Genomic DNA, 12771 nt, shown 5'->3' with positions numbered 1-12771 from the left:
CCAAACTTTTTGCAGCCTGTTGGTGTTTCTGGTTATTCTCATCCCTGATGTTACAATACACCCTGAAAAGCAGTGTTTAATTGATCAAACAAGAAAAACAAATGCTTCCCCAAGGCAAAAATTCCATGAGCTTTTTGGATGTTTTCTATGAAATTAACAAGCACTTCTGTCAGTACTTGGAAGTCTAACACCCTGTTTTTTTGAATGGACTGAAGTATAGAAGAGAAAGCTTGAACAGGATTTTACAACAACTTCAACATGCTTAAGGTCAATTCAGACTAAAATAATACTTGTTTTATGACATTATTCATAAGATATTAAGTTTGTAAAACAGATTTTATTCTCAAAATACAATAAATCCTGTTACAGAAGTAGTGCTAGGAAAACAGAATGAGAATATTGTTATATGCTAAACTTACAGAAAAGAGTGACAGACCATGCTATTGTAAACATTATTTTTAATGCATTTATGCTTAATGTTCCTACAACCAAACTCCATACACGTGGAAACATTAAGAGCAGCTTAAGGACTTTTAGGGGCACAGTGCAGCTGCAGGGCTATAATCCACAGGTGATCCAAGCACAGGAAAGGAAAAGGGCTCCTTTTGTAATGCCAACATCAATTAATGGCTTCATGCTGATATAGTGTAGGGGAATATAAGACTATTGAGAATAAGAGTAATACTTGTTTTCCCTGATCAAATGAAAAACACGAAACCTGAGAAATAAAATCAGAACAGCAACAACAATAAAAAACCTCTTCAACTTTCCAAGGTTTTGCAATGGTAAAACCACTGGCAAGCTGGAACTCAGATCTCAAAGTCATTGAACTCTGAGCACAGTGTATTTTAGCACTATCCTCAAGACAAATGAATTAAAAGACATTCCAGTATCTCACGCATGAATTTCCCAGATTTCTCCTTGCTATTCTCCCCTGGGGGGGGGAGCATTCCAGGAAGAATGTTGTTCTTTACATAGAAACATGAAACACTAATCTTGGAAGGAAGAGACACCTGACTGATACAGGTTTTGGTTACTCAAGAGCTGATGTTTTTCCCATCATATCTGCATAAGTGCTTTGGCATGCACAACTACCTGAAAGGCTAAACGCTTAATACACATGGTCAAAACAAAAGTTTGAGATTTTAATTTCATGATGTTACTAAAAAAACACCAATAATTTAGTTTCAAACTCAGAAATTTAAAAGGAAATTCAGATCACATTCAGAAAACAAATAAGAAATAGTAATCTGTGTTTCCCAGTCTGCATGACATCAGGCACACTTAATCCTAACAAACTAAGTTATATTGAACCCCTATTTCCCTAGGGTAATCCAAGCCTTTTGAGAATGGCCTCAAGGTAACAAACTCCAGTACAATCAAAGCACAAGTCTTTCAGCCCTTGCCTGTACATAGCATTTGTCTAAATTGCAGGCCAAGAAAATAACTTTACTTCTTGATCTGCAGATGAATATCTGTTGGAAAATCTGATAAGAGAGATGAATTTTCATTCTAGAGATACTACTGAGAGTGTTTCTTTAGAAGATGATCAACTTAGTGAAGATTCCCTTAGAATACCTAGGCTTAAACCTACTGAAATAAAAACTATATTAACTTACCTGAATACACTGTGAATTTCTCAAATACACCTAAGTAACCCAGGTTTTTTCATTACTGCTCTCATTTTTGACAGAAACCTAGTGTATGGTTAATAAATATACAGATGTTATACAGTATACAGAGATGTTACGTTCGTAAGATTAGCGCATCAGAAAAGTTAATCAGATATAAATGAAAGGTGCTCACCGGTGTTGTAGGCTCACAAAAACTCCACAAGGAGCAATCTCCAGAAAGAGATCCCTTCTCAGTGGCAGTCAGCCCTCAAATGGGGTCTAGGAGAGGTGCAGCCAGGCTCCACCCCTTCCAGTCACACAGGTGAATTGCCTTCACCTGTGCTCCCGCAGCTGACTCAGTGCTTGCTTCAGGTGATCAATCAGATGTTCAGGCCATGACTCAACAGTTCCCATACACTTAAAAAAATCTGCTCCTCTGGGTTTTGGTTTTGAACAAAAATAAAATTTTAAATCAAGTTTTGCCTTCAACCTTATTCACATGTAGCAGAGACTGTGCTTTTACAGGGGTTCACTTGAAGGAGCAAATGCTTTTCAGAAATCTGAACAGAATTCAGCAGGAGAAAGTAAACTCACATTAAAGCCCAGAATATATTCATTCATAACCCCTAACCAATGAACTCATCATTAACACCCCAAATATACAAAAAAGCAACTCTGAATGGTTGTTTCCTATTATTGGCCACTAACTACAAATAAATAACACTACCAAATCTCTTTCTGATTTTTCATGAATGAGTAGTATGTCTAGAAAAGATTTTTTAATTTAAATTTAAATAAGGCTAATCATAGAACCACAGGATCATATTATTTACTACAAGTATTCAAAAGTGCAAAGTGATTTATAAGCATCCACAGAACCCTTAAAGTTTTGCAATTTTAATTCAAATGACTGTGCATCAGAAAAGTCAGAGCCAAAAGTGTTTTGCTTGTAATTTTCCTGTTTTAAAAGTATGAGACTATATGAAGACAATTCCATGCAATCTACATGAACAATCACATAATTTGAATCAGCACAGGTAAGCAAACAAATGAAAAACAGAAAGTAAGAGCTAATAATTTAAAACAAATGTAATAATGATAGAATAATTAACCCAAATTAATACCTACAATGCCAATAATAAGAGAATCTTCAGTTCTCCATGTAATAGATTGTAAATTCTGGTTTTGCTTAGTAATGGGCTTATCCCATGTAATTTGTAGTGTTTAAAATATGAGTATTCTTGGCTTCAGAGTTTTTTCATACAGAAACAAAAAAAGATTTGCAAAATTCACATTCTGATCCAAACTTGAATTCAGATCATAACCTACAAAGCCTGTACGTATTCAGATCTACAGTTCAGCTTTTTGGCTGCAACGTATATGCAATCAGAAAATAACTAAGTAAAAAGATGTTCTCTAAACTAGCTGCATGAGGTTTCCCAACATAGTTTTCTGGCTTTTAAAGGCAAATCTACTTCATCAATATAGCAAATCTCTTTGAAAATGTTTTGAAAGAAAAAAAGAGTGTTGCTGTATCATGGGCAGGATGTTGGACATATTTTAGTGGTGGCAGTGGTAAACATCTCTCACCAGATCTATTTAGTAGTTATGCTTAGATAGCAATAAAAATGAAGGATGGATGATTATTGATTATGGGACAAAGCCCAGACTGGTGTCTGAATCGTTTAGTAATCCGAACTATGTAGACTATTGGACGCTCATCTGTGGTACACAGTACAGGCTATGAGTTTAATGGACGAAGTTATTACAAACAATGTCTCTTCTGCTTTATCTCAGCTGAACAAATGCAGCCACCACAGTAAATCAGTGTTAGGTCCAAAGTGAAACTGCTGCTACAATCAGCAACAGTAAGTACTACAAATTAATTGAGTTATCTTTGAAAGAGGTTTTAGTTTTCACAGTTCCAGCTTATTTAGCATTGGCAATAAAATTTGGCACAGAAAAAAAATTTACATTCACTTCCATATCTTATTTTAGTAGAAAACAATTATCATTGAATCTACCTTCCATTCTTTCCCAAATGTTCTCTGTATTGTTTTCCCTTGCATCAAGGAAGACTGTAGTCTTGCTGTCATCAGAATCAACTCACTACGTATATTTGAGAAGCACCTTAGTTTTGCAATGTCATTCACTATACAAATTGATTCCAAAGTGTCTATTTGTTTACATAACTAAAAACCGCCTGTACCAGTTGACACAAAGGATTTCTTGGATTTGTGCCCAAATTTTGACCATAGTCTCCTCTACAAATTTGCAATTCCACTCACACTACAGGAGATGTAGAAAGAGAAACAGATACTCCTCCAGCTTTGTAGAAACCTTACTACATCTTTTAAATAACACCTGTTTGTTTTCACACAACTTAAGCTATATACTGGTCAGAGTGTAGCCCACAAAAATTATCATGGATGGAAGAACAGTCTTAGTGTTATCATCTCTGAACCCTGAAGTGTCTGGAAAAATTCTTCTTTATCTCTTACATTTTTACCTGAACATTAATTACATGGAGGAGCTTTCAAAGGCTCAGCAAAAGAACTTGTTTATCAACGACGCAGACTTCTTAGGCTCATGGAGAAAGAGGTATTTAGTTAACTACAGCATTATGAATAAACATTCAGAAGATGAAAGCATAAGTGCAGTCCCCATGTAATAGCGCTACTGGCTTAAGACTGGATATTCATCCGAAGCATTTTACTTGTTAAGGGACAAAATCTTTGGGAAATGATGTCTAAAAACACTCTTCAGTTTCATCCAGCAGCAACACAGAGATAAATAATGTGCTTCTGAGTCATAAAACATGAAGCCGAACACCATAGCTGGCTGCAGGTTCCTTTCTCCACTCATGCCTTAATTGTGCAATCGATAATAAAGCATTTACATCAATAATTTCCAAGTTGTTAGCTCCAAGTCAACAATAACAGAGGAAGCTTTGCCAGTTCTGCAGTGCTGGGGCTGTGTTTTCATAATGCTTGTGTTATGCCTTGAGCGCATCAATCTATAGATCAGCACATCTGAAGAGAAAATCCACAGGATTTTCCCATGAAACTATATTTTGTTCCAACTCCTTTGGACACAGTCTGCTTTCTCTTGAACTTGCTCAAGGAAAAAAAAAATCTCCAAACCTCAGAAAAGTATTTTAATCTATAAATAATTCAGACAGAGCAGGGGTCTCTGTGTTTTTCCAGCACAGCTCTCTTGCTTTTCCCATTCCTAAAACCGTTTCCAAATACAAAGCATTGAAACAGTTCACAAATATATGCCATTGTGAAGGGGTGAAGGTGAGTCTGTATAAAGAGAGCCAGGCGAGGAGAGAGTAAAGCAAAGGACCAGGAAGTTGGTCCCTACCTCAGCAGCATCCCTTGGCTGGCTTCAGACAGCCTCTGCACCAGCCCTGAGCAGAGAGAGGAGCTCTTCTATCAAGTACAACATGATTCAGACAGCTGCTGCTGCTGCTTGAAATCGTTTTGTTTACAGCAATGGGAAGGGAATTGCTAGAGCAATTAAAATAATTTGTTGTTTCATAATACAAGCCATACTAAGAATGACTGTTAGCTGCATTTCAGTCTCAGGTACTTGAAAACAAACAAACAATCAATCAGAAAAAGTGGCTTCTAATTTCACAGAGGATTTTTAGTAAAAAAAAAAGAAAAAGAAAAAGAAAAAGAAACAAAACAACAAAATATTTAATGCTTTTCAATCTCAGGTGCTGCTGTGCCTGGCAGACACCTGGTTCTCATTCTTGTTAGGAAGGAGCAGCCCCTTGCCAGGCCAAATGGGGGCTGCAGGTGGACCTGTACCGCCCACCTGAGGTTTCACTCCTTGTTGAAGGCTGTGAAGCCACAGGGAGCACATATATACCTAAAGAATGAGAGAAGAGGTGAAATATGAACCTGTCATCTACTCATCCTTACCAAGGCAGCTTCTTGGCAGTGCGCTTTCAGATCTGTGGTAGGACACTGAAGAGACATGTTCCAGCAGTCTGACATCTATTTAATGGTTTCTCCACAGGCTTCACGAGTCAACACCAGGTTTGCAACAATGATGTCTCAGTTAAGGCTTGACTGGACCAGCAAGGGGAGATTTGTTTTATTCAGTTTTTCAAATTTTCTGACTGTATGTCTGCTGCCTTTGCGTGGCAGAGTTGGAGCCCAAATAGATTGCACCTGATGGTGAAAGATGTACCTGTCAAATCCAGAAATAACACAACATTGATATGACCCGTCATAGTCAGTGTTTCTCAAGATCCAACTGTTTACAAGGAACTTTCCAAGCAATTTGTAGGGAAGGTATAATGATCTTTCTCTCACACACACAAATCTACGGTTCCACTGAGAAATTCTGAAGAGATGCATTAAATAATGTATGAGATGCCCATGGACATTTTGCAGCAGGAAAAAGTGAAATCTACAGAATTAAATATTTCACCACGATTTGTTTGTTCAGTGCTTTTGTTTGTTATCTGTTTAGAGGAGTAAATTTATCTTCCAAAGGACCCTCCCACACACTGGGGGCTATGCCCACAGCCCTGGGCAGCCCGTTCCATGCCCACCGCCCTGTGGTGCAGCCCCTGTCCCTAAGCCCCAGCTGCCCCTCCCCTGACACAGCTCCATGCCGTTCCCTCGGGCCCTGTCGCTGTCACACAGAGCAGAGCTCAGCGCTGCCCCTCGGATCCCTGTGAGGCGCTGCAGCTGCCATCAGGCCTCCCCTCAGGTGCATAATTTGGTACTTGCTCTGTTGAACTTCACATCGCTGGTGATGACCCAGCCCTCTTACTTATCAAGATCTCTCCGCAAAGCCCCTCTACCTCAAGACACCTTGATCCTCTGAAGGCTCAACAGAGATTCAAATACCCTATGAATACAGTGTACCAGTAACAGCTTCCTAGTGCTTTCTTTCTGGTAATAAATAAATAAAATAAAATAAAATAAAATAAAAATAATGAAATATAGAGCTTTTCCATTAATATGTATAGGAAGGCAAATCTGGTAAATACTATGAAGGTTCTCTTTCAGTTTAGTCTGTGTGGATCAACCAGAGTTTTCGGATATCAGCAGAAGAAAAACAACCAAAGCAGCCTCACAACAGAGTTGTTTGACCTCACCATCAGGGCAGGGCTAGTTCTAGACAAGAAGACTTGCAACAAATATCCACTGCAACCAATATCCATGGCCTTCAGCAATTAGTGTACATAAATTCTAGAGGTGGCATTATACTGATTAGAACAAGGAGAGGTCCTACAAGATACAATACTGAAGGTCACTCCCTCTGGAGCACCTCTTCTGTGGGGAAAGGTTGAGGGAACTGGGCTTGTTTAGCTTGGAGAAGAGAAGGCTCCAGGGAGACCTCATTGTGGCCTTCCAGTATTTGAAGGGAGCGTATAAACAGGAGGAGGAACAACTGTTTACGAGGGTGGATGGTGATAGGACAAAGGAAAATGGTTTTAAACTGAGAAGGGGAGGTTTAGGTTAGATATTAGAAAGAAGTTTTTTACACAGCAGGTGGTGACGCACTGGAACAGGTTGCCCAAGGAGACTGTGGATACCCCATCCCTGAAGGCATTCAAGGCCAGGCTGGATGTGGTTCTGGGCAGCCTGGTCTGGTGGTTGGTGACCCTGCACATAGCAGGGGAGTTGAAACTTGATGATCATTGTGATCCTTTTCAACCCAGGCCATTCTATGACTATGATTCTATGAAGGAATCCATGTCATTCTTGATGTCCATGCAAGGACTATCATACCTGCATCTCTTACATACTGTTGATTTAATTAAAATTATAGTAAATCCTGAAAATACAATGTTTCTATGAGTTTTTAGAATACAGTTTATAGTTATTCTGAAGATAAAATTAAATTAGATATTAGCTTAAGCATTCACGTGTATATTATGTAGCAGGACTTCAATTTAACCACCAAAATATTAGATGTAACTGAATTAAAAAATAAAATAGTTTAAATGAAATGTATCCTCCAGTGTTATTTTTTATTTATAAATTATTTATAAATTATTATGCAACTCTGAATCAGTGAAACTTGTTTTAATTGATTAATATTGCATAAGATCTGTATTAAGTCTCTTTTCTAGATATGATCTGCATTTTAAAATGGACTAAAACTCCATAATGTAGTCTTATTCATAATAAATATTTAAGCAAACATATATCTTGGGAATTAAATATCATTAATGGTAATAGAAAGGATATAGGTTGTGAAATGTGTTTGGAAATCTCTTTTCCACGTGCTAAGAACACCAGACAGAAGAAAAACGGTGACAATTTCCAACATAAAACATCACAGCCTGATATTCCACTACTTTAGGAAGAAGTTAAAAGTGTTATTGTTTGTTATTTTATGTTGGCCAGTTTGTTATTTTAGCAATCATCAGGAGTGGTGTCACACCTGTTACCCTGCAACAGGGGAATTCCACAACAATTCCTCGACTTAAGCATCCAGCTCTGCAGCTGGTAAAAAGCCACTGGAAATGTACAACTGTGAGCCTGGCACGAGGATCTCTCACAAAGAAAAGCCTTCACCTCCTCAGCTCTGGGTGCAGACTGAGGTTTACCTCTTTGACAGTATGGATGAATTTAGAACAAAGCTAACTTGGTAAAAGACACACTCATAGCTTGTGTTCTAGGCTCAGAAAGCACTTGGGGACCATTCTATTCATTACTTTATTTTCTGTTGCAGATCTGTCTGTGCTTCTAAATGCTGTTGGAACCTTATGCCCTTTTGCAGCTCCCAGAGTACAAATTCTTTTGAAAATAAAAAAGGCAATTAACAAATTGCAAAAGAAATATGCCATCATGGGGAATATGATTCTACATGTACATTAGAGGAAAAAAAGGAACAGAAATTTGATCTTCACTATGGTCACTTAAGTTAATAACACTATTTCTATACATAGCACTAATTACTTGCTTCATATAGCTGCTGGATTGGTACCAACAACAAAAGGAAAGATTTAGATTGGAAGGGGCAAAAGGAAGAAGGAATAATAGAGAGAAAAAGAAACATTCCATACTCTCTCCTGAAACATCTTCTGCTTTCTTTCATTTCTTCTTTTTTTTTCATTTTCATCAAGGGTTTCCTCCCTATAATCACAAATCTAATCCATTATTTTAGTAACTCCTATCCTTAAGCTTGGGATTTTCTACTTACTCTCACCAACTGCAACAGAAAAAAAAAGATAAAAAGGTGGGGGGAGACTTTACTATGAAAAAGTAGTGAGTGACACCCTCTTACTGAGCAAGAATGCCACTTTTTTGGAGGCAGGGACATATGAGTTTTTTGGAGAGCAACGTACTGTTTCACTTACATCTTCAGAGAAGAGCCAGCATAGCTGAAGGAGTGAGCTCAGGGCTCTGCTCAGTCTTGTGACTCATTAAGTGGTCCATCAGCTGGGCTTCACAGGGTCACGTTTGCTGCCGACCCAATGAAGGGCATTCAAGGCACTGCCATCACATGTAGTACCTGAGGGCATGGTATGATCCAGAGGAGGTGGTGGAGTGGGTACAGCTCCTGCTGGCAGGGGTTGAAGAGGGACAGAAGAGAGCTGAGCAACGTCCGAATCACATCACAGGACACGAGACAGTGTGATCTCACCAGGCATGTGATCCCTTTCCTCCATGGGAGAGGGAAGTAGACCATGGACGTCAAGACCAGATGTCAACCCCTGTTCTAATTTAACCAATCTTTATGGCTTGCGATGATGGACAGGATGCAAAAATCTCAACTTCCCTTGGAGGCGATGATAAAATTGAAAAGGCTGACAAGCAGTCACACTGAATCTTAAATGGGAAACCAAGGCTCTTTATACAGAAACCATTGGAGTCATAAACATGAAACTCTGCACTACTGTTTTTACAGTTTTTAAATATAAAGGAGCATTTTATGGCTGCTGGACTTCAATCTGAACAGTTCATACCCAGAAAGGAAAAAAGTGTTCTGAACGTGGTCTGTAAACACTGCAGATGGCAGAGGGTTTTTTAAACTAATGGGAAAGGGTAGAGTAAGATCCAACATCTGGTAACTATGCTAACTACATGCAAGAGAAAAGGTATGCATTCCTAGCAGTAAGGATATCTAACCAAATTACTTAAGGGTGCGCTGGATTCTTTCTCAGGCAAAGCCTTGAAACTGAACCTGCACACCCTACTAACATAAGTCAGAGGCTCAACGTAGAAGCCAGCTGATAAAAATCAATGGCTTTTTTCAGACAAGACGTTCAAAAATAGTTCTTTCTGGGATTAAAACTATATGCTGAGCATTCAATTCAAGTGGTATAAAGGGAGAAGTATTTAATTTGGAAATTCTTCAATGAAATGTCTCTCTTACTCTCTCTCTTTCAAAACATGCCTGTTCATGAAGAAACTTGATACGGCCTTAGTGTTTGTACAAATATTTAGTATTCACAAAGTGCAATTCCTATTCTTATGTCCTCCCTAACAGTTAGAAGTTGTTAAGGCTCCAAACTTTTAACAGAATAATCAAGTCAGAATGAACAAATTAGAAAGATTTATCAGACAAGAGTTGTGAAAACTTCTGATGCTGCTCAAAAAATAGCTCAGGTCCATAATGAGGTGTTCATTCTGCCTGTCATCTCACAAGTAAGCTCACCGACTTCTGAGGTCATGCGCAAGTACTTCTGGTATGAATCTCAGGCTCTCATAAATGAATTCCTCAATTCTCATAGAAACATTATTCCCAAGATATTTGAAACTCTTAGGAGTGTTCTGGTAAGTCCTGAAATCAAAACTGTTTTTATACTATGCCATTAGAAATAATCACATTTTTTTAGTGTCAGAAATGCAGTGCAGATTATAACATATGACTTAGTTTTTCTCCAAGTTGCTACAACTGCATGTGCCTCCATAACAAGCAACACAATGCCCTTTTCAATATTTTAGATTTGAGTGCTGGATGTTTTATACAATAGCCTCCCATGTTCTGGAAGAGTCCAGCATAATCAGTGTTTCCCACTTGAATTACATAGGGACTGGGGTAAATAGCAAGGTAAATATCTAAGCTATATTACAGCAGTTGACTGATATTCTTACATCATTATGAGAGATTAATACAGAAAATTAATGTAATGAAGTTTTAGTCACGATAACAAAACTGTCTGCTGAAGTGTGGGATATAGAGATCTGTGGTTTGATAACCTGGAGTATATATAATATAAATATAATATGCCGTGTCTTGCACTTGCCATCAGCCTCTCACCAGTCTAGATTCTGATATTTTTGGGAATGGATAAGAATTGAAGTGACACTGCTATGGTCAGAATGACTTTGGGTCAGTGCCTGCAGTATAGTTGCACTGCAGGCTGTAATCCTCCACATGGCAAGGAATTACACAGTAACAGTTTTCACTTTTGTAAGCTACTCTTCTGGTAGATGATGTACCCAAGCAGTATGCTTCAGCCAGCCCGTACAGCTTGACCTTGAATCTCTCCCGGGATGGGGCATCCACCACCTCTCTGGGCAACCTGTGCCAGTGCCTCAGCAACCTTACTGTAAAAAACTTCTTCCTTATATACAATCTAAATCTCCTCTCTTTTAGTTTGAAACCATTTCTCCTTGTTGTGTTACAGCATACCTTGCTAACGAGTCTGTCCCTTTCCTTCTAATATCCCATTTAGTTACTGGAAGGCTTCTCTCAGGTCTCCCCGGAGCCTTCTCTTCTCTGGGCTGAACATCCCCAGCTCTCTCAGCCTGTCCTCACAGGGGTGTTCCATCCCTCGGGTCATTTTTGTGGCCCTCCTCTGGATATGCTCCAATAGGTCTGTGTCTCTCCTATACTGAGGACTCTAAATCTGGACACAGTACTCCAAGTGAGGTCTCACTAGTGCAAAGTAGTAGGTCAGGATCACCACCGTCACTCTGCTGACCACACTTCTTTTGGTGCAGCTCAGGATAAGATAGGCTTTCTGGGCTGCCAGTGCACCTTGTTGGCTCATGTCCAGCTTGCCAGCCACCAGTATCCCCAAGTGCTTTTTGGCAGGGCTGTGCTCTATCTTTTCATCCCCCACCTTGTACTGATAGAAGGGTTTTGCCACAACCCAGGTGCAAGATGCTACACTTCTATTTGTTGAATTTCATGAGCTTCGCCTGGGCTCACTGCTGTTCAGTGCTCAGTGACCTGTTCAGGTCTCTCTGGATGGCATCCTGGCCCTCAGGAACGTCAACCGCACCACACAGCTTGGTGTCATCTGCAAACTTGCTGTGGGAGTGCTCAGTCCCACTGTCAGTACAATTGATGAAGGTATCGAAGAGCACTGGTACCAGTACTGACTCCTGAGGGACACCACTTGTTACTGATCTCTACCCAGACATTGATCCATTGATCACCACTCTCTGGGTGTGATCTCACAACCAGTTCCTCATTCATTGAACAGTTCACCCACCAAATCCAAGTCTTTCCAATTTAGAGAGAAGGATTTGTGGAGGACTCCGTCAAGGGCCTTACTGAAGTCCAGATAAATGACATCGGATGCCCTTCCCTTGTTTCCTGATGCAGTTACACCATCATAAAAAGAGACAAGGTTGGTCAGGCAGAACTTTCCCTTGGTAAAGCCAAACTGGTTTTTCCATATCACCTCCCTCTCTTCCATGGGCCTTAGCATAGTATCCAGGAACATATGCCTCATGATTTCTCTGGTAAGGCAAACAGGTTGGTAGCTCCCTGGATCATCCTTTCTTTATACCCTTCTTAAAAATGAGTGCTGTATTGCCTGTTTTCCAGTCACCAGGAACTTCACCTGACTGCTATGACTTTTCACATCAAGAGTGGCTTGACGACTATGTCAGCCAATTCCCTCAGGACTGTGGAATGCATCTCATCAGGACTCATAGACTTATGGATGCTCAGGTTCCTCGGGAGGTCGTGAACTTGATCTTCACTTACATTGGGAGGGATGTTGCTCCTCCAGTCCCCACCTTTCGACCCATCTGCTTGAGGGGTGTGTGAAGAGCATTTGCTAGTGAAGACTGAGGCAAAAAGAAAAGCTATTATTCATATGGAATAATAACTTTTGTATGAAGTAATATGCTGACTCTCCTCCAAAATCTAGTTTGGAATGTAAAAGATTATGAATGGTGCCAAGAAAACTACTCCAGGGCAAAATAACCCTGAATCG

General features: G+C 39.5%; 1 long non-coding RNA gene across 3 annotated transcripts in view; it reads right to left on the bottom strand.

Annotated features, from left to right (window-relative positions):
- The window catches only part of LOC101749503, a 149475-nt gene that overhangs the window by 38445 nt on the left and 98259 nt on the right, over positions 1–12771 (bottom strand). For all 3 annotated transcript variants that reach the window (XR_006932569.1, XR_005841862.2, XR_006932570.1), the window contains one exon: positions 5546–5816. This is a non-coding gene — a long non-coding RNA (uncharacterized LOC101749503). The remainder of the gene's footprint in view (positions 1–5545; positions 5817–12771) is intronic.

The sequence above is a fragment of the Gallus gallus genome, chromosome 1 (genome assembly GCF_016699485.2).
Source record: "Gallus gallus isolate bGalGal1 chromosome 1, bGalGal1.mat.broiler.GRCg7b, whole genome shotgun sequence".
In the NCBI taxonomy this organism is placed as follows: Eukaryota; Metazoa; Chordata; class Aves; order Galliformes; family Phasianidae; genus Gallus; species Gallus gallus.
The sequence above is the reverse complement of the archived record's forward strand: the minus strand, read 5'-3'. Positions and strand labels throughout refer to the sequence as shown.